The following is a 21,490-nucleotide window of genomic DNA, read 5'->3' on the forward strand; positions in this document are numbered from 1 at the left end:
CGTAAGGTGACGGATGATGTTGGTCGTGGTAATGCGTTTGCGGACGAGATTGCTAAGGAGACTGCCCGGAACCTTAGCACTCGAATGTATGTGACGAGTTCGGTTAGGTGGCCTACAGAATCGAGCATGTGTGAGGACACTATCGAGAGCGTGAAAGAAATTCAGAATGAGGCCACCGAGACTGAAAAGACGAAGTGGAAAGAAAGCACGGGAAAGTTGGATGCGAATGGTTGTTGGATTGATTTGTCAGATCAGAAAAGATGGTTGTTGCCCGATGCGTATGTGCTGGCTGTTGTGACAATGGCGCATGGGTTAGCACATATTAGCACGAAAGGTATTTGCAAGTTGTTGTCTCCTGTGTGGAAGAATGATGGTATCACGAAATGTGCTGAACGTCTGGTGAAGAATTGTATGGTGTGCATGATGTACAATCCTGGCAAAGGAACCCCAACTCCCCCTGGCAGTTTTGCTCCTCCTTCATGTCCCTTTGAGGTGATCCAATTGGACTTCATCCATATGGAGCGATGCAATAACCTGAAATACGTTTTAGTTGTGGTTTGCGCATTCTCCCGATGGATTGAGGCCTATCCTCTCAAAGACAATACTGCTTTGTCTACTGCGAAAATCCTACTGAAGGAATACTTTCCTCGGTACGGAATGCCTAGAGTCGTGTGGTCAGATAACGGAAGTGAGTTTGTGGGTAGTGTGATGAAGAGTGTGTGTAAGGGCCTTGGAATTAATCAGAAATTCCACAGCGCCAATCATCCCCAGTCAGCTGGTTTGGTTGAAGGGTATAACGGCACCCTTAAATTAAAACTAGCAAAGATTCAGGCTACGACTGGTCTTTCGTGGCCTGACGCTTTACCTTTAGCATTACTGTCAACTAGGGCGACTGTACACTCCCGAGTAGGGCTTAGTCCCTATGAAATAGTGTTCGGTCGTCCTGCGAATGTGTGGGGGTTCCTAGGCCAGGTATTTTTTGTGATCTCGAGTACCCAATGTTGATTGACTACTTACATGACTTGACTGCTAAACTGAGGTTAATTCACCAACAGGTTCACGAAGCATTGCCGACGCAGACGGAGGGTCCAGGCCACCAGCTCCAGCCCGGAGATTGGGTGGTGACACGCAATTTTTCTCGCAAGACCAACTTGGACCCGAGGTTCACCGGACCCTACCAGGTCCTCCTTGCCACGAGAACTGCTGTTCGTCTCGAGGGACGTAAGAATTGGGTGCATGCCACCCATACCAAAAAGGTCCCTATCCCTTTGCCGGCAGACTCGTGGGTGAGGAGAGGCATTGTATCAACCGAAACCGAAGGATTGCCGGCGTTTGTACCTTTTAGCGACGCACAGCCTGTCGGAGAATCCTCAGCGCAGCAGAAAGACTCTGTTGAACAATTGTCATCAAAAGACTCGAGACCAGAACATTCAACTGATCAGCAGGACGCTGTCTCTTCAACGGATCCTTTGTTCGACGAGCAGACACGTCCTGGGAAAAGCCGATACTTTCTACGATCTCGTACTAAAGACTAATAAAAGATCCTGCCTTGCTGTATTGATAACTGCATTATCCCGTTTTCCACGATCAGTTTGAACATTCGTATTATTGTAATTATTTTGTACATATTCATTGTGCTTTGTTCCTTACACTTTTCGCTTCCACAGTTGAGAGTGCATATACATTGTGAAATAAAGGCCGTAGGGCCGCGCGCGTACTTCCTTCTGGATAGTAGGTCTTGACGCTAGGTTAAAGGCCGTCGGTTCCTGGGAACTCCTAGGGATTGACTATTGCTACACAGAACGAAGTGCGTCAAGAAACGTTGCGGACGGTCGTAGGGAATGGCATTCTCGAAGCTGAACGATTTGGAAGGAGCACAGGCTCATAGACTCAAGCTGCAGCAACTCAGTCGTACCAAATGTTTTATATTCCAAATATCTGTATTGTTTTTGACTGCTTCTGCATTATTGGCGGGTGGGGTGTATTATACGATGTCTTACTTTTTGCCTTCTGCTACACCTACTCCTACCCCTGACCCTAAACTTACCTCCACTGCTTCTCCCCATTCCTTTCACATCCTACCTGAACACGAGCAGGCTAGACGTGCAGCATTCCGCAATAATTCCTTTATTCAGCTCCTTCATCAGCATCAGTTAGTGGTTAACACTACTAATTGTTGGGTGTGTGGGTTGATGCCACATACTACGGATAAGGGAATTCCATATTTGGTGTTACCGTATAGTTCCCAAGGGTCAGCTCGAGCATTTCAAACAATGTTTCGAAGCGCACTGGGTTTCCACCCCATTCGAGAACCACGTTCCCCCTACTCTGGTCCTACCTCATATCAAAAACCTTTGTCGATAGCAATAGAGGACTTAGACAGCGATATCTATGATCCCTCGCTTATTCCCGAAGAAGAGGTACAAGCTTACAGGGTCCTGAGTAGAGGCGAGTATAGTGTGTTCACGAGTGAAAAGCAGCTTAAAAGCTCACCTCCGATATGGGTCGTACCCCACATTGGTAATTTTTGTCTCATGGGTCGTGGCCGAAGATCGCAAGCCCGACTTGGAGCAAGTGCTTGCACTGAAAATTACATTCTGCCGATGTTCTCGTCCCCTGTGTTTCTGGCTGCCAAGGGTACATACTTCATCTGCCATGATCGTGCATACGCATGGTTGCCCGCTGACTTCATGGGCTCATGTTTTATTGCAAATCTGTTGCCTCCGACGTTCACTGCAGATGCCGATTATCACAAGACTAGAGTTGTGAGAGGCGTAATTAGCGAAGAGGACACTGCCGGTCAAGAGGCAGGAGACTTTTTCAAGGGTTTCCTCCCGTTTTGGGGACCTATGGTTAATAGTAGGAACCTAGGAACCTGAGACAGTTGACTCGAGTGGTGGAATCGACAGCTAATATTACTGCCAGTGCCCTTGGTAATATCACCACAGAACTTCAGGCGGATAGACTTATGACGTTACAAAACCGTATGGTTTTAGATGTCATCTTAGCAGATCGAGGTGGGGTATGTAAGGTGATCCATTCGAGCTGCTGCATTTTCATTCCTGATAATGCTCCAACTGTCTATCAAGCCATCTATAAGTTGCATAAGATCTCCGAATCCATACACGTGGATGTAGGGGATTGGACGCTGCTTGGGTGGTTTTGGGGCCTGATGTCGACTTGGGGTTGGAAGATTCTGATGATCATCGGAGTTGTTGTGGTGTTCCTGTTCACGTGTTGCCTTTGCGTGCAGTGTGGTCCTGCCTTATGTGGCCTCTGTGCTACAACGTGTATGAGACAGCCACCTGTTACCAATGGGACTCGGTTGGACAGAGCTATGCTACAGCAACATCTAGATGGTCTGATGAATATCGAGTATGATTCCGACTAGTGCTTGCCTACATGAGGGCAAAAGGAGCGTCTGAGGTTCCGTGACAATTGTAAGTGGTGCTTTCGACTCGTACGAATATAGTCGAGTCTGGTATCTATGAACCGCAAATGACGAGTTTAGTGGGTGTACGCATTTTCGCTGTGCTAACCTAAACCGTTCGTCTGTTACGTGGGTATTTCTATCTGTACCCACGGGTTCCATCTTAGATACGGCATCCATTTTGTCTCTTGCCCTCAAGTAGCCAGCGAACGGACGTTGTCCGCTTCGCGACCCTGGGACTCCCAAGATATTTGCGGAAGACACATGTCCTTTGTAAGTGTCTTTATGATGAGGGGGATGCTACTGTAAGGCAGATGGCGCCGCTCGAGGCTCATCTTGCCGCACGGACTTATTGTCTCAGCCGTGCATCTCATTAGGCACGTCCCTTTGATGCCTGTATCTCGTGTTTCCCGATACCTCCCCTTTTACACCCTTTCCGATCTCCCCACTGTTTCCCTCTTCCTCTGCACCTGTCCCTGTTCCTATTTCGATCTGTTTTACTGCTGATTGGAATGTACTAATGATGGGAAGATGGGTTTTTACAGTTGGGAACCGCCAAATGTTTCCGCACTTATGTCCCGGACCTTACGTGTTTCAAAGTGACCAAAGCGACCCCTCTGAGGGACAATTGTGGGAACCGGGTTGTAAACTTTTGTCTGTAATGTAACTCTATGGGAAAATTGTGTATAAAAGGAGCGATCTACAGAACCAATTTGAAGCAGTCTCCCCAAGTTGCACGTGTTGTGCTTGTCGTGACTTCTGTGTTCCCTGCAGTAAATAAACCTTGAATCTTTGACGCCGAAGGAAGTGTCCCGTGTCTCTGTCACTTGTACGCCGGAGCAGGTTACCCACGAAGGTTTCAGGTGTTGTGCCCTGGCACCGCTGGGTCCTACAGAACCCAGTCCTTCAGTATAACGATTGTAAAAAAATAAAATTAAAAATAAAAGATGAAAGACGAACCAATGGGTTAAACTGTGTTTATATATCTCCAGCTTATATCTGTATGAAAATTGTGGAGTGTTAACGGTGTATCGACATGAAAAGATGCCGATATGTAAACATACATGAGTATCAGTGTCACGTGATCATAGATACTGAAGAATTTGTAGTTTGATGTAATATTAGTAAAAACAGATGGTAGTTTCTGCATTATGATGGCCATAGTGTGTGAACAAGTTGTTTAGTTATTCAGTGTCAATCTAATGCAAAATGATATTCACACATGATAATTTTTACAAAAATTCAACAATAAACAATGAACAATATATATGATATATCTCAAAGAAAGCAACTTAGTTCTAATTTTTAATTTAGTCCATTCTGATTCACGTATTAAAAAAATAAATCCAATGGGTCTCACGTTGTAATAAATGTTTGGTGTTGTCGCGTCCTTGTTCAATGGTTACTTGTTCCAGTACACAAAAACGAAGTTGGCTGATGTGGTGACGTTGATTAAACTAAACAGCTACTGTCGATTTCGGATTTTTTGTATGAATGTTGCTTTTTTTGTGTTCATTAATCCGAATGCAGAGTTTTCGTAAAGTTTTTTCCAATGTAAATCAGTCCGCATGGACATTACAATAAATATACAACTTTCTCGCTGTTGCATGTAGCATTTACCTTTATTTTGATCGATGTGCCAGTGTATGGATGTCGTATTGTGTCACCTCTTATAATTGCTTTACAATTCCCACAATTTAGGCATGGTAGTGTGCCTTTAAACTTCTTGGGTTCACGTGTAGGTGTTTTAAGCATTTGTTTTAGGTTGCTGGTTTGTTGATATGCGAACCGTGATGGAGATTCGAAAATGCCTTTAAAATCTATTTCAGACTTCAACATGGGCCAATATTTTAGGATTATTTTTTTGATTTGGTAACGTTCAGTTGCATTTTTAGACATGAATACCATTCTATTGGTTTCCTTGTTAGTTGTTTGTGGTCTCAACAATTCCTCTCTGGTTTTGGTGTCAGCCTTTGTTTTTGCTTTGTTGATCACTGTCGTAGGATATCCTATTTCTTTGAATTTTTTAATGCTTTTGTCTGCACTGTTTTTGTATAGTTCCCTTGAGGATGATATTCGTTTTAGTCGCAATAATGGAGAGTATAGTAGGTGTTTTTTCATGGAAGGTTGATGAAATGAATGGTAATGTGAAAAGTTATTGTGATCCGTTGGTTTGGTGTAAACCTCAGTTGTTAATCGCCCCTTTGAGAGTTTAATCCATGTGTCAAGAAAGTTTATTTCACTCATGCTTGTTGATGCGGTGAATTCAATTCGTTGATCGATTTTGTTCAAATTCTCAATGGCGTCCAACAACATTGACATAGAGCCGTTCCATTAGATAAAAATGTCATCTATATACCTTTTGCTGCAGCAAACCTAGACACACGTAAAATCACTAAGGAAACACTGAGAACTATAAGAAAAACAATCCTTCTGAATCTGCCGGGGTGATCAGAAACAACCCCAAATGCCCCTCCCTGCAATGCAAATGGGTCAAATGCCCCTCCCTGCAATGCAAAGAGCAGCCTGGGATGCGGCAACCTTGGACTCAACAACTAGGGGAGTACACACTGAAAGACACACTTAGGGCATATATATAATCTCACACATGCATTTAAATCGATTATTTTTCCTGATAATCATAGATTACTGTTGAATTGCCTTAGTGGGTTCTGATCACAGTACCTGAGAAGAAGTTATACTACAATGTAAATGTTCAATTTGTATTGAACTTTTGTTTTACACATTACTGTTTGGTTTGATTTGTGTTCAACACTGTAACATGGGATTCTACCATCACAATTGCAAGTGGAGGGTAAGAGGGAGAGACCGGAGATAATTCCTTATTCCGAGTGGATAGCCAGGGGGAGAGGGAGCGAAGAGGGAGATCTGTGGTTTAATAGGCACTGGCACAACAGGGCTAAAATATGGTGATTACCACACTAACATGGAACGTGAAATGCCTGAATTTGCCCTGCGAAACGCCATAGAATATGGAAATATATACCAGATAGTCGGCACGATATAATGGCCCTTCAGGAAATCCACATGAAATGTTTGGAAGACCATAGACTACAACACAGAGCATAACCACTGATGTACAAATCATCCACAACCTCTAAACATAATGGGGTAGCACTTTTCTTTCACACGTCGCTGCAGTTTACTCCCTTGGGCTGTAAAAGGGAGAAAGAGGGTAGGATAGTTATGGTGAAGGGTCACCTCCTTGGACGTTTTTGCACCTTTGCCAAACTTTATGCCTCAACACTAATCAAACCCCCCTTTTGAAGAAGTTTTCGGACATACTGGGGGCTTTGTGGAGAGTTACATTGTGGTGTTTGGCAACTTTCATTTGACTTGGGATCACAAAATACACACCCCTCCCGACATAACAATGGCAGTTTCTCGAGAGCACTGAAATAGAAATTTAGAGAACTAGGCCTGGTGGACACCTGGTGAGCAATACACCCAAATGGCAGGGAATACACCTTTTTTCACACTCACACCTGCAGCTATTCACTAATAAATGATGTATTTGTGAGCAACACTCTAGTTAAGGCTCTACACAACACCTTATCAAATTGTCAGTCCCCGCCCCAATGGAAACAACCATAGATTGGGAGGCCCCCCACCCAAATATTGTCAATGGCTCTTACCTGGATCTCTAATGGGAGATTGACTCCTACGAGATGACTTGCAAAAGTCGATTAGGAATATTTCCAGCTCAACAACCCAGGCAACACCTCCCCCTCAAAAACGTGGAATGCCTTTAAGGAGGTGCTGAAAGGACAATATATAGCCCTGAACTCTTGTTTGAATAAGTAGAGATCCACTGAGTGGCAGACACTAGAGACGTATAGGGGTAGAGGAATCTCACAAAAGTACAGCACTCAGGGGGAAGCGAAATGCTAATTACACTAACCAGGCCAAATTTACCCTTTTGAGTCTTCAATGGACTAGGTATTACCGGGGTAACAAGGTGGGCTGCCATTTGGTGCTGTAACTGAGGGTGAAGAGGGAGAAGTATTATATTGGGGAAATTAGAGATGACACAAGAGAGATCATGGTGGCAGACACCAAAAAGGCGCACATATTTGGCCGCTTTTATGAGATCATGCACATGGCGGAGGAGACAGTGGCGAAAGCCCAGTCAGACTATCTGTTTGGGGTCAACCTCACCAAGTGACAAAGGCACAGAATGACTGGCTAAGGATTCTGATTATGAAGTAGAAGGTCTGAGCAGCAATAGGAACTCTGAAACTTCAAAAGGACCCACCAACCTGATGGGCTGGTGGCCAAGTTTTATAAAACATTTAGTTCTGAACTAACTCCACAGTTAGTATCTCTCTTTAACTATATGGCAATAGCAAGGGGAGGTAACTGCAACCAAGAGTGAAGCAATTATCTTGGTGATATCAAAACAGAGCAAAGACCCCAGAACCTGCGGCTCTTATTGACCAATAGCTCTTACAGACTTTGACGCAAAATTATACATAAAATTCCGAGCCACTAGACCAGATACCAACCAAAATACGCTCCACTGCGCAATTACTGGGCGTCCATTTTGGGTCCACAGAGCATAAGACCTCTCTATTTAAAGATGACATCCCACTGTCTTTGACCTCTCCCCAGACTTCGTTGATAGCCCTCATGGGGGAATTAAGTAGATTTGAACAAATAGCAGGATTCTGGATCAACTTAACAAGGTCCTTCATGCTCAATTCTACTTTACTACCAGTGGAGAGGGACACATTGGAAAAGAAGGACATTAAATATCTCAGGTATATGGGTTATATAAGGCTAATTACCCACAGATAATACACCAATTGAGATCAAATTTTAAAAGGTGGGCCCACTACACTTGTCCTGGATCGGACGCATTCAGGTAGTTAACATGACGGTAGCCAAAGCTGCCATACCTATTTCAAGGCCTTCTCATTGAACTGGAAAAAGGGTACTTCCCCGCTTTGCGCTCCTTAGTAATCTGCTTTATATGGCAAGGCCAGGGAGCCCACCTATCGTTTGAAGTGTTGTGTCTGGCCAAATCATCTGGCGGCCTCGCACTGCTGGACTTTCAAGTATACTACAAGGCAGCCCAACTATGGATGATCCTGGAATGGTCAGCAAGTGAATCAGACAAACACTGGCTACACATGGACTGAGAGATAGTGTTAAAATATATCTGGGCCTGATCTGGAAGCCAAAGACTGACTGCCCAGCGAATGTTTATCTAAGCACCCCCACATGGACCACACTGAGGGTTCGTGACTACATAAATAGGCAGAAGGGATGGACGTCCTTTCCCTCCCCCTGCACCGCCACACACTTTAACCCTGCATTTCCCCCAGCACTCCGAATGGGACCCTTTGAGACGCGGCGACTGGGGGACTGCTAGCGGATCTTTTTCATAATTTGGACATTAACACTTTCGAACAGTGCAAACGAAACTTCCATCTCACTGACTCTTACGCTATACTCAACTTAAACATTAGGGGGCAGATTTATGTCGGACTTACGCCACCGTTGCGTCACGCAACGGCACGGAAACGTGGCGCATCCCTGCGACCTATTTACAACGTGACGCATCTAGGCAGATGCGTCACATTGAAAAGCCCTGCGCCACATGAAATAAGCGTCAGGTTTCATGTGGGCGTTCTGTCGCAGGGTGGGCATTCCCTCGTAGGAAAGCCCCGTAAAACTGACGCAGTGAAATCTACAAGATTTCACTGAGTCAGTTTTACGACGCTGCTGGGTCAAATCCTTACGCCTGCTTGAAGCAGGCGTAAGGAGTGACGCACCACGTTATGTATGGAGGGCCTCTGTACATTGCAGGAGTTGCGTCGCACTTGCGACGCTACTCCAGCAATGCGCCGCCCGTACACCACAAGATGCGTCATGCATCTGCCCTTCCTTGCACCATGGTGCACCGCATTGTAAATGCGGCGCATCTGTGGTGCCGCAAGGAGGGAATTGTGTGACGCATCAGTTCTGGCGCATCCCTGCTGATTTGCAGAGATGCGCCAGAACTCATAAATATGCCTCTAGGTCTTCCGGTCGAATATGAGGGAAGCAGCCACTAGAGATCTAATCCCACTGGGACAATTTGCGAAGAGAAACTGTTTATCTCCTTTCCGTACGCACATTTATTAGAATCACTGAGTACACCTAGGCCACAGCATATGGTGCGATGGGAACAAATCCTGGGACAACCTATCTTGGACCACACTTGGTCCAGACTCTCACCAGATATTACATGGTGAAATCCCTTTATGAGTGTGAGAGGAGCACACTGACAACTCCTGCATGATTGGTACCTGTACCCCACTAAACTTAAAAGCATCTTTCCTCAGACTTCAGAGCTGTGCTGGAGGGGCTGCCGAATGTTAGGTGACTTCCTTGTAATATCGTTGTACAAGCTTTATTCGAGATTATTTCTCATAAAAGCACAGCATAAAATTGAACGTGACAGAATAAAAACATGTCATTTAACAAGTACAAATTCATATAGACATTCTGTGCAAGCTCATACAATGTTGACATAAACATTTTTACATATAACAAATTGATTTTGGATATTATAGACAATTAAAAAGAGAAACATGATTAACTAGACCCCCCAAAGATCGCCGCCTAATTGCCCAGGCCCACCCCAAGTATTTTGCTACCCCCATAACTATCGACTCCTGAGTTGATGTACACAAAATTCTTAATGCCACTGCGCTGTCACGTGTCCCAAGGTTTTTACATACAGGTGTAAGCCATACTCTCCTAGGTGATAAATAGGCTTTGCATACGAATAAAAAGTGGCCTACACTCTCCACAGCTGTTTCGCATACTGGGCATAACCTGTTAGTGGACCTCTGCCAACCTGCCGTTAGTTTTTTTAAGGGAATTGAACCAGATCTTAGCTGAAAGACTAGCTTCCTATCCATTGGAACCGTAATAGTGTCCCAGTAATTTTCTAAGATAGGACAGATTTTTGTTTCCAGGAAGCGACCCGCCATAGAGTCAGACCTAACACCTCTCAACAGATTACCACCCACCCAGTCCCAATATTGTAATTTGAGGGCTTCCTTGCTTGGGAAGACTTCTTCCACCGGGTTAGTCCAAAGATTGGAAAACCTGAGGTTAAATAACATGGCCCTTAGATTTTTAAGCCATTTTATCTTGTGGAAGTTGTCTTCCTTGATTATCGAAAGGAAACCATCAGCATATTGTCTAATCTCAGGAGTTGTCCAAAGACGTCTCCAATAGAGAACAGGGCGCAATCGCGCTCTATCGCTAATTGGACGTCTACCCAAGTCTAGGAACAATGGTATTAGGGGGGTGCTCTGTGGGAGGCCTGTAATCCCTCTGAGAAACTTGTTCTCAGATGTCTGTAGGGCCGAAAGATTATCCCAAGCCCATTACTCCGCACGGTATAAAGTAGCACCTAAGACCTTTGCGTCATACACTATGAGGGCGGGTTTAATCGGTTTCCTCTTAGATTTACGGTGTTCTCCCCGCAATGCACCTGAAAGCTGTTGGTGTTTTAGGGCCGCTTTTTCCAAATGATGTGACCAGCCAGGGCCCTCTGCTATCTGTACCCCTAAATATGTGAACTCATTAACAGTCTCTAACTTGCTATTATTCCGGGTTACCTTAGGGTAGATTTTACGGCGTGGGGAAAAGGCCATTAGTTTCGTCTTCCCCACATTTACTTCTAAGCCGTGCTCTTTGCAAAAAATATCAAAAATATTTAATGCGCGTTGTAGCCCTGCAGGAGTTTTTGACAAGATCAGGGTGTCGTCAGCGAACATCAGGATCGGGACCCTGACGTCCGCTAACGATGGAGCGTCCACGCTGGCTTCCGACATTCGCTCGACAATCCCATTAATAAATAATGAGAAGAGTAAGGGAGCCATGGCGCAGCCTTGTCGGACCCCCCTTTCCACGGGGAAGTCCGAGGTTGACTCGCCATTCCCACCCCACTGAACTCTTGCGAAATTGGATTCATGTAGACGCATGATTAAGGTGAGCAATACAGCAGGAATCCCCAGCTTTTGCAAGACCAGCCATAACTTAAACCTGGGGACCAAGTCAAATGCCGCCCGTAGGTCGACAAACGCGACATACAGGCAGCCCCTTCCAAGTAAAACCGTCTTCCACCGCAGTATGGTAAAGCGGAAAACCTGGTCAATGGTACTGGTTGCTCGCCTGAACCCGGCCTGGTATGGGGAAAGAGCGTTATTATCATCCACCCAGTCCATAAGCTGGTTTGTGACCATTCTCCCCACTACTTTTTGCATGGTTGCTATTAAGCTTACGGGCCTATAGTTGGCAGGGAGTGAACGGTCTCCCTTCTTGTGAATGGGAATAATAATTGCTCCTTTCCTTAGCTCGGGAACCACCCCCCCTTGGCTAGGGCATTTGCTAACAAGAAGATATACCTCACCCATCTCGTCATATCATACTTGAAGATATCCGGGGGTATCCCGTCTAACCCTGGTGCTCTCCCGCAATTCACAGAGCTAATTGCATTTTCTACTTCTTTACGGGAGAACAAATTATTAATAGCATAGACTGGCGTTATGCCCTCCCCTACCCCGGGGTGCATGACTTCAGCATATTGTGGTCTGAAGTACTCAACCCAGGCTTCCTCAGCTACATTGTTATCAGGCTTTGCGGGGCAACCTCCTCTGCCCCACTTAATAATTTGCCAAAAGATCCTAGAATCCTTGTTACTCGAAGCCTCTTTTAACTCGGCCCAGTGGTCTTCGTCCCATGTCCTCTTGGCCTTAGGTGACTTCAAACACATAAGGTGGGACTGCCCGACCATCCGCCCCTTCTGGGACGAATTCCTCGCCTAAATCAAAGTCATATAGGGTTACCCGACAACTGAGGATCCAGGATTTGTGTTACTTGGGTTTCAAAACTACTCTTAGGTATCAGATAAACGGGGATAAATCAATGATGTGGCTGTGCCTAGGGGATATGAAAATGGCATTTGATGTGGCATGCAAATGTAAAGGAGTCCACTCCCTGACACATTAGCATGCTAGATTGTGGTGTGCAGTCATGATTGAACTAATGGCTGACACTGCCAATGACTCCTATAAGAACTCTGAATATATTTGGAGCTCACATCGGAGCTATCTTTCCATAGGTCTGCCTCTGTATGCATGCCCCACTTACATGAGGGCCCTCCGACTTTTCCAGTTTTAAACTGAACTTTCATTTTGGACAGAAACTGAGGCATGGGCCCTACTGCTTCCTGACTTTTCACTCCTCCATGGCCATTGGAGGGGAAATACACAGCTGACTCTCAAAAACTCTTAACAGCACCCATGTACCAACGGTTATTTTGTGGGGCTTTTAAGTGGGTAGGGGGGGAATAAGGCTTACTTGAGTTGTTTATTTATACAATAAGGCCTTAAAGTAGGCAATGTAAGGTGACTGCTTCCCTGAGATCAGCACTCAATACCTCCTGGACTTGATGGCCAGAGTTAAATCAGGTTCTCCCAGGGATTGCTGCCCACCTCACACTCTAAAAGATACCCTCTCTGCCCTGCCACATACTATTATGCCTCTCTTGAACGAGTCCCTCCTGCAGGGCAAAGTCCCTAGCGCATTTAAGGATGCCATAGTGGTCCCCCTCCTAAAGAAACCAGGAGCCAACCCCCTAAATTTATCTAACTATCGCCCCACCTCCCTGCTATCCTACCTGGCCAAGGTTCTGGAGGCGCATGTAGCTAAGTGCCTATCCAACTTCATAGAACACTGAATATTTAGACCCTCATCAAGCAGACTTCCGTCCTGCCCATTCTACGGAGCTAGTGATCCTTGCAGTACTGGACGCGCTTCACTCTAACGCTGACATGGGCACCCCTAAGGCCCTAGTACTCCTCGATTTGTCGGCCAGGTGTGACATGGTCGACCGTAAAATTCTGGTTATATGTAGTAATTGAAGTTGAGAGGCAGATACTAGATAAAGTATATTTATTAAATGCTACAGAGAATAACTGGTGCTCCCATCAGAAAGCCAGGGAGCTAACTGACAAGGCAGAATACAGACAAAGCAAAGCACCATATGACATCAGTAACATAGAATGTGAATCTTAAAGTGATACAGCAAAATACAAGTAAAGGAAATACAACATATCCTCTTCCCTTCCCATAAATGCGAGAAAACAAAAAAAAATAAAACAAAACAAAAGACCAAGCCCATGCTCTCCACTACGCAGACAACAATCACTCACAAACAAAATCTTGCAAATATCTCGGAGGTCTCCTTTCCCTTTGCTCTCGACTACTCTTATCTGATTCCAACACTCGGTTGGACCGAGACGGGCCAACTCCTTCCTCAGCTATTTTATACAGTGCCACCCGCCTCAAGTTCCAACACTCTCCATTAAATAGAGTCACAAACCTCTTATGAACAGACTTGATCTTGAACGGGCCCCTGAACTTTGTCAATCCAACACCAACACGTCCAGGTTTTACTTTCACCCAATCATTCACCGCAAAATTACACTTACTCACCGCTTCTCCTTCACCTTCACGCTTTTCCGAAACTCCAGTACGCAAACACTCCTTCATCCATGCAGCAACAAGTTTGGTACCAGCTAGACGCCCCCTCATCATACAAAAGGGAATCTTACCAGTCACACCATTCTCAGTAGTTCTGTAGGCCCAAACTAGATCATTAACTAACTCTCTCACATTCACCCTAGAAGACAGGGCCATCTGGATTGCCCCTTTAACCATCCGGTTCGCCCTCTCAACTATACCATTATCCTGTGGGTTGTATAATGACGTCCTTGAATGTACAATACCACACTTTTCCAAAAAATTAGCCATCTCCACAGAAGTCAACTGTGTCCCATTGTCAGTGATAATCTTCATGGGAAAACCTTCCTCCCTGAAAATATCCTTCAACATATTAATGGTGCTGCTCGTAGTGATTTCTTTCATAAACTTAACCACCAACCACTTCGAGCAAACATCTACAACCACCAAACCAAACCTCATATCTTGACTCAACTGATAAAAAGGACCAATGAAATCCAGACATATAGTGTGCCACAGACACCCTGGGTCCTCTATTGTTCCACACCCTGTCTGACAACCAACCTTAAGCCTCTTCTCACTCTCCAAACAATCTGTACATCTTTCCACCCACTCAGAAATCTTCACATCCATACCGGCCACCAAAAATGCTCCCCCACTCTCCTCTTGGTAAGGGACTGCCCGAGGTGACCCTCGTGAGCTAACTTGAACAGGGTGAACCTCACTTCCTGTGGAGGAATAAACTTATCTTCCTTCAAAATAATGAGACCTTCATCAGAGTGCAAGACTGATTTTCATTAAAGAGAAAAGGAAGTACCTCATTGGAAGAGGTGTAAGACAGAGGTGTGTGACAGACAATAATATCTGAAGCAGCTATGGAGAATCTTAATGTCATTACGCCGCCTATGTTCTTACAAACAAGCGGAGATCCACCCATTGAGTGGGACGAATGGATAGACATTTTTGAGAACTACATTGAAGCGCTGGATGGGAAGGATTTCAGTGCCACAAGGAAAAAAGCTCTCCTATTAAGTGCACTTGGGAAAGAGGGTCAACACTCTTTCAAATATTTACCAGTAGGGTTAAACCAGGATGGTAGGATGATAACTAATGTTTACACTGAGGCAAAAGCACGAATGAAAAAACAATATTCAAAAGAAGTAAACATCATCATGGTGAGACACAAATTTTACACGCAACCGCAGAGAGCAGAAGAATCGGTTGACCAGTTTGTAACCAGATTGCGTGAACTGTCTATTAAATGCAATTTCGGGGAGATAAGAGATGAAATGATAAGGGATCAGTTAATGGTGCAGTGCAGGAACAAAAAAATGCAGGAAAAATTGTGGGCAGCAAAAAACCCTACCTTGCAGATGGCTATAGATATAGCGAAGGTGGTTGAGGAATACAAATTTTTCTAGCTATCGCGACAAGAATTTTAGATTCTATTAAGGAGACGGAGGCGAGGATTATGCTTTCTCATTTCTTTACTGCAACAACAGCAGCCAATGAAAATGAAAGTACACATGTAAAAAATAACATTTCTCATGAGGCTTTGAACCACGCCTCTCTTACAACAACCAATCACAAAGGTATCATGTCTATAAATCCTGGAGACACTACTCCGGCCTCCTCTTTCTTTGCGCGAACTGTCAGTAACAGTCTCATCACACTGAAAAGTTTAATACTGCAACGGAAAACAGATCCATCAGAAGTCCCAACGGAGAAATCTTGAACCGAAAAGGAAAACCTCCATCCGGAAGGAGCGGTAGCTAAAAGCACAGGCGGTCTTCAACTCTTGTTGGAGTCGTTTCTTAGAACAGAAAAAGGAAGTTTGAGAAAAGTTTCCACCACAACCTAGATCGTTGTAAGGGTGGGCAAAACAGTTAGGTAAAACCAAGTAAACAACAACAGTTGTATAACAGTCCCAACGGGTGGGATAATCCTCGCCTCCGTGTCCTTAATAGAATCTAAAATTCTTGTCGCGATAGCTAGAAAATTTTGTATTCTATGGCAGGACCGGAGGCTTCTGATTATGCTGGTTCAAAGCTCACATTAAAGTTTGTCAATCACAGCATCAGAAACATGAGGAATCGGTTTGTAATAAAACACCTTAAACATTGAGTCTGAGGACCAGTCAGCTGCCTTCAGAATGTCCTCCAAGCGGGAACCCAATAAGAAAGCCTTAGAAGCCATCGCACCCCTCGCAGAGTGTGCCCCATAAGCAGAAATATCAATGCCGGCTTCCAACGTGATCCACCTGACCCATCTGGCTAAAGTACAAGCAGCGACTGGGTTGAACGGTTTTTGAATGGATATCAATAACTGCCCCAGAGGATCTGCCCTGTGTACACTAGTACGCTCCTCATAACATTTAAGACATTGAAGAACACACAGCCTGCCGTTATGAGGAAAGGCAGGATAATCAACTGAACGGGACATGGTCTTAGTACGTCTAGTAATGACAAAGGATACACCTTGGGGTGAAAACATCCTCCCAGCCAAATCCAAAGCTCTGACATCCGAAACCCTCCGACATGAAATAAGGCACAACAGCATAGTAAGCTTGGCAGAAAGCTGTTTCAGAGACAAATCACCATTATCGGGCCAGGATTCCAGCAAATTCAGAACCTTATTAACATCCCACATGGTGGAATACCTGGGCCGAGGAGGGTTGGCCACACTCACACCTTTAAGCAACTTACATACCAAGGGATGCATCCCCACAGGTTTACCATCTATGTGGTCGTGACCAGCAGAAATAGCAGACCTGAAGTTGTTAACCGACCTGTAAGCCAGGCCAGAAGTCGCACACTCTGACAAAAAGTTCAGTAACTCTGTTATATTTGATCCCACGGGATCCACCTGTTTTGAAAGGCACCAACCCACCCACTTCTTCCACGAAGCAGAGTATCGTTTTCGGGTGGAAGGAGCCCACGCTTGCTGCATAAAGCTGGAAGCCTCTTGTGAAAGGCCTGCAAGGCGTTCATGTCTCCGGAGAGCGTCCATACCATCAATGACAGCTGGTTCTGCAGGACCAGGGGGTGGCACGTTCCCACTGGGTCCTGCAGAAGCGTTGGGAAGACTGGGAGCCGGAAGGGGAGGTCTATTGGCAATTCCAACAGTGTGGGAAACCACGACTGAGTCGACCAATAAGGCGTTACTAGCACCACCGTCGCCTCCTGTCGGCGCAGCAATGCCGCTACTCTCGGGATCAGTGCAAACGGTGGAAACGCATAATTCCTCCGATGCCCCGAATGGTGAAGGAACGCGTCCGTCCCCAGTGCCATCGGGTCCGGTCTCCAACTGTAAAACAGGGGAAGGTGAGCATTGAGGCGCGAGTCAAACAGGTCTATCCGACATGGGCCTCGTAGTGACATGATCCGGGAAAACAGCGATGGATGGAGTCTCCAATCGCTGGAGTCCCAGAGAAATCGGGAATGCCAATCCGCTACTTGATTGAGTTTCCCCGGAAGGTATTCCGCCACCACGGAGATCTTGCGATCCAGGCAGAAGTGCCAGAATTCCTTCGCAATGTGCACCAGCATCCGGGACTTCGTCCCGCCCAATCGATTGATGTATCGCACCGCGGAGACATTGTCCATCCGAAGGAGGATACAACAATTGCTATCCAGCGGCGAGATAGATCTGATGGCAAAGGACCCTGCCAGAAGCTCTAGACAATTGATGTGAAGTGATAGTTCGTCTGCAGACCAACGTCCTCCTGTGGCAAACTCGCCGCAGCGAGCGCCCCAGCCCCACTGGCTGGCGTCGGATTCCACCACCACATCCGGGGCTGTGCCGAAAATAGCTCGGCCGTTCCAGGCCGACATATGTTCCAACCACCACTGAAGCTCCTCCCTGGACTCGGAGGAGAGAGGGATCAAATGATCATAGTGAAAGTTTCTTTGCAGGTAGAAGATCTTGAGCCTCTGCAGGGCTCTGTAATGCAAAGGTACGGGAAAAATGGCCTGAATCGACGAGGCCAGAAGGCCCACAATCCGTGCCAAAACCCTCAAAGAAATCTACTCTTTGGCCAGGGTAGCTGTGATCTCTCTCTTGATCGACCTGATCTTCGACAGGGGAAGGAGAAGCTGGGCCGAGACCGAGTCTATCAGGAAGCCTAGGAATTCCATCTGCCGATCCGGTATCAGCACCGATTTCTTGGTGTTGATCACGAATCCCAGATTCTGCAATAAGGACGTCGTCCACTCCAAATGCGTGAGAAGGAGGGACCGGTCCTGTGCCAGGATCAGCATATCGTCTAGATAGACAATCAACCGAACTCCCATCTCCCGGAGGCGGGAGACCACCGGCTTGAGTAGTTTGGTGAACACCCAAGGGGCCGAGGACAGTCCGAAAGGAAGTACCTCGTAACGAAACCAACGCCCTTTCCAGGGGAACTGCAACAACTTTTGATGTGATGGGCAGACTGGGACCGTCAAGTAGGCATCTTTCAGATCGTGTCTGACCATCCAGTCGTTCTCCAAGAGAAGGTCTCGCAAAAGATGAATGCCCTCCATCTTGAAATGGCGATACGTGACAAAGGGGTTGAAATCCCTCAAGTTTAACACGAGGCGCTGACCGCCTCCTTTCTTTTGAACAAGAAAGACGTTGCTGCAGAAGCCTCCCGGAAGGAAGGGTCCTACAGCAATGGCCTGTTTTGCCAAAAGCTCGTCCAGTTCTGAGTCTATAAAACTCTGTTCGAGATGGGAAAAAAGGAGAGGACGGGGGGGGAGGGGCTGAATGGGGCAAGACACCATCTCTATCTCGTAACCCTGGACGGTCCGAAGGACCCACACATCTGAAGTGAGAGCTGCCCAATTCTTTACAAAAAGGCGCAATCTTCCCCCTAACGGAAGTAAAGGAAGAGAGAGACTTACCGGAAGATTGGTTATCGAAGTTCTTGTAGCCTCGATTGATTCCTTTGTTATAGCGGCCCCTGAAGCCGCGTGATCGGGACGGGTAAAATCCAGCTTGATCCGGTTCTTGCGTGTACCCTCTTCCCCTTCTAGGGGCGTAGCCTCTTTGAGGACTGGGATTTGAGTAGTGGCCGGTTGAGCGTCCTCTGCCACGCCCGGCCCTACCAGAGACCTGCAGAACACGTTTCAGCGATGCCTGAGACTTGTCCAAAGAAGCAAAAGTTTTCACAAATTTTGCAATATCCTTAACGAAATTGTCCCCAAACAACTGTCCATCCGCCAAAGGACCCGGTTCCGAGGAAGCCAATTCCACCAGTTGGGGGTCGATTCGGAGAAGGACGGACTTCCGCCGTTCAGAGGCAAGGGCGCAATTCGCGTTGTCCAGCATACAAATGGCCCTCTGAGCCCAACCCGCCAGAACCTCAGGATGTATGGCGGCACCAGTCTCTTGCGCCTGCAGGGCCAATTCCAGGATCATGACCAACGGGCCCGAAAGGTCGAGGACCTTATCTTGGCACGCTCTGAGCGCGCGATCAATCCCTTTCATCGGGTCCTTTTTATACTTTTTAAGAAAAGTGGCCATGGAGGGATCTATGTCCGGTGTGAGAGCCACTTTGTGGGGTAAATCAGGGCGCGGGCATTCAGATTTCAGGCGGGCACGAACCTCCTTGTCGAATCCCTTGTGGAGATGAGTCTCCAGATAGGCCGCCACAGCAGGAGGGGGAACCCAGTCGGATGATCTGGGGTGGACAATGTCCGTCGGATCAAATAAAAAGGGGGTGGGAATGACCGGTGAAGTGTGCTTACGCTTTTTAGTGCGTTTGCGCGGAGCAGCATCCGAGGAATCAATATCGGTGCCAGTATCCGTAGTGGTGATAACCAGGGGGGAATTGGGGGGAGGGGTAACAGGCTTGTCTTAGGATCGGGACTCCTGGGACTTATAAAGTTTGTCGTAAGACTGGGCATGAGGCCAGGAAAGGTCAAGAGCCGCCTTCTTCAGGGGGGGGGTTGAAGGGGATCTTTGCCCGGAGCGGGCATCGGCTTACCCGGGACCAGCAGGTCCAACTTCTTGGCCAAAGGGGAGAGGGCCGAGGAAAGGGCTTTATCCAATTTGGCATCAAGTTTTTTGTCTATGATCTCCTCCATGGAGTCCCCTTCATAGAATTCCTACTGTCCTTGATAACCATATGCAGCATCCTCCTCTTCGCAGTACTCAGCGTCTGCCATCGCAATCAGGAATCCGAAATTCCAACTCTAATCCCCAGCGGGAAGCAAAGACCAGCCCAAGCAAGGGTGTCAAGTAAGCATGGGCGGAAAATCCGTTTCGCTCGCGGATTTTGCGGATTTTCGGTAAATTCGCAATCCGCGAGATTCGCGAATCTCCCGCAAAATCCGCAAATCCGCGAGCAGCGGATTTTGCTCGCACTGTTCGCGTGAGTTCGCGGCTTCCCAGTACACTTCGCGCCCCGCGAATAAGTGCAAAATTGCAGAAATACGATCTTAGCAAAACTGAAACTACTTACCAGGTTCAAAAGTTCAGGCTCATCATTAGTAGCCATTTCCTGTAGTGCTTCCTGAGGGGCCCCTCCAGAGTTCAGTTGCCAGTTGCAACTATTATGTGACCCTGCTCTGAACCTCAGAATAGTTACACATATGCCACAAAGGTCCTGAATTACAGCTAAGGGAGACAAGCAGGAGCCAGGCTGGAAGTTCAAATCCATTAATCAGCCCCTAATTCATTATTGTCAGTTGGGGCAGGGCAGGTGTTGTAACTAATTTTGCAACAATGAAAGCACTTAGCAAGTGCAAAAGATCACTAATCAGGAAGCACTAAGGAAGCAGGTGCCAGCTAAAAAAATATTCTGTGACACATTAATCAGCCCCAAATTAATTCAGGTCACTTGAGGCAGGGAAGGTGTGCTTGCGTTGCCACAATAATGTACACTGACTGGACAACCAGAGGGTGCTGTGATGAAACAGAGGGTGGCATGGGTGGGCCAGAGGGTGGCATGAGTAGTCAGAGAGTGGCAGTGGTGACAGAGAGTGGCAGTGATGAAGAAGAGTGTCCCAAACAGGCTGGACACGTGGAAACAACAAGTTCGCGAAACTTGCGACCCGACAGGTAAGTTCGCAATTTGCGACATTGTACAAAACGCTCGCGAACTGGCAGAAACCCGCGCAAACACAAAAAAAAAAAGCCGCAAATTCGCGAGAATTTGCGGATTTTGCGGATTGCGAGTTCGCAAATCCGCAAAATTTGCGAACGCGAGATTCGCAAAATTCGCCCATGCTTAGTGTCAAGGGTGGGGGGTGCCAGGCGCAGGAGCCGGAAATACCAAGAAAAGACAAGAGCAAGGTCTAGTCCCACTCTAGGACTAACGGAGGAAAAGGGTATGTCGCCTGAACCAATATAAGCTGCCAAAAGCACGGAAATCGCCACGGCTCCTGGCCCAAGCTGTGTCGATCCCCACTTCAGCCGGGGGCAGAGCGTCGATCTGGCACCTTCGAGAACTGCACGTGCCAACACGGCGTGCACGGGCTCCCCGAGACGTACGTAAGGCCTCAACGGCTCCTACGTACGCTCGTCCCA

The sequence above is a fragment of the Lissotriton vulgaris genome, chromosome 7 (assembly GCF_964263255.1).
Source record: "Lissotriton vulgaris chromosome 7, aLisVul1.2, whole genome shotgun sequence".
Lineage (NCBI taxonomy): Eukaryota > Metazoa > Chordata > Amphibia > Caudata > Salamandridae > Lissotriton > Lissotriton vulgaris.